Source organism: Durio zibethinus, unplaced genomic scaffold (genome assembly GCF_047325235.1).
Source record: "Durio zibethinus cultivar Kanyao isolate XHJ-2024 unplaced genomic scaffold, ASM4732523v1 HiC_scaffold_99, whole genome shotgun sequence".
Taxonomy (NCBI): Eukaryota; Viridiplantae; Streptophyta; class Magnoliopsida; order Malvales; family Malvaceae; genus Durio; species Durio zibethinus.
In genome coordinates this window covers 80,001-82,151 of record NW_028322722.1, presented here as the reverse complement: position 1 = coordinate 82,151, position 2,151 = coordinate 80,001, and positions in this window count along the sequence as shown.

Below are 2,151 nucleotides of genomic sequence, written 5' to 3'. Positions count from 1 at the left end.
AATTAATTTATTATTATTAAATTATTCATTATTATAAATTTTTATTTACCTACGTCTAAACGGAGTCAAAAATAGATTCTATTTAGCTAGAAATGTATTTTTTTTTTTCAGTTGAAAATTCCCAATAATAATGATACTTATTAGAATTAGGGGGGGGCGGGTTTCATGTCAATGGCAAAATACCTCATTTGTTGCAACACTCCTTTAAACAATAAAAAAGGTTTCTCTTGAACTAAGAAGGGGAAGGAAGAAAGCGAGTCAGTGTGATAATTCCTCATCCTCAAATTAATCCTTCCCATGGATTATTGTCCCAACAAATAAGTAATTGTAGGGGTGAAATCTTGATATAATTCGAAAAAGCGAGGAGTAAGTCCCAAGCCATAAAATAAGAAAAAAAAAATACACAATTCTCATGTTTATAGGATTAAACAAAGGGATTCGCAAATAAAAGTGCCAATGCTACAACCAGCCCATAAATTGTTAAAGCTTCCATAAAAGCCAAACTAAGCAATAAAGTACCTCGTATTTTTCCCTCTGCCTCGGGTTGTCTCGCGATACCTTCTACAGCTTGGCCCGCAGCAGTACCTTGACCAACTCCAGGTCCAATAGAAGCAAGCCCGACAGCCAACCCAGCAGCAATAACGGAAGCGGCAGAAACCAGTGGATTCATGATAAGTTCCTCGCACCAAAATAAAGAAATGGTTAATGATACAATCATCCAATGAATTTTTACTTAATTATATTATTCCATCACTAAGATTCAACCTGCCCAAGTAACTAAGAACTCCGAATGGAAGTGAGAATATTATTGAACCGTCAGAACTATTTCGATATCTTTTTTTTAGTTCCTATCCACTGGATTTTTTTGAATCCGCGCATACTTTGTTCTTCCATTTCTTTTTTTCTAACCCATTCTTTGCTTTGAATTCTTCGTTTTGTCTTTATTTTATCTCTTTATTCATTCAATTCAGAGTCAAAGACGAAACAGAAGAACTTCTATTCTTCTATTGGAATCCCTATCTAAATCCACAGTAGTAGGGTGGATTAGATATATTTTGAGTTCATATATAACTAGTCAATATCTAATATCCCATATACATGTGTTTCTTACATAACGTAAACCAACTATTCATATCTTAGATTCAATCGGATTCTAGAATTATTCCTCAAAGGATGGACAAGAGTTGGCTTATAGCCATTAGATTCCATATACCTACCTAATTCTACCCCCCCTTTTTTTTCTAATCATTTTTTATATCGTTTTTTGTCAATTCGTCCCTTCCTTTTATTTATCATTATCTCACACGGATACAATCTAAATAAATAGACGAATTCATTAGACCAAATCATTGCATAAAAATAAAAAATCAATATCAATATTTGATTGAGCTAAGTTCATGCAATTTATTTTATTATTTATTAAAATTTTCTTTTGGTCAATCGTTGCATTGAATGAAATCGACTGAAATGGGAATCATTCTATAGAAAGAACAGCTTTTTTTAAATCATAGACCCTAAATTGATACCATAAGAATTCCTATTCAAATTAGGACTCATAATATTGAAATTGAATAAACCAAAACAATATCAATATAAAGATAATATTCATTGAAGGGAAATAGGATATAAATATAAATAAAAAAAAAATGGACCAAACCAAAATTTTAGGAAAAAGTTAGATTAGATCTCTTTCCTTTTTTTTTTATTACAATTCTCTAATATCATAATCTTTTTTGTTATTACTCTAGACCGTCGTATTTGTATATTTATGGTCCCTAAGTAAATAGATTATCTTGAGTTGCGCATACATTGCATTGGACTAAGCTAAGCTAAAAAAAAAAAGGCTAGACTATTTCAAAAACAAAAACTAGTCAATGATGACCCTCCATGGATTCGCCTATATAAGCCGCAGCTAAAGTTGCAAAAATAAGAGCTTGAATCCCACTTGTAAATAATCCAAGGAACATGACAGGTATAGGAACGGCTGAAGGTACTAAAGAAACAAGAACAACAACTACTAATTCATCAGCTAATATATTCCCGAAAAGTCGAAAACTAAGTGATAGGGGTTTTGTGAAATCTTCTAAAATGTTAATGGGTAAAAGAATTGGAGTTGGTTGAATGTATTTACTGAAATACCCTAATCCTTTT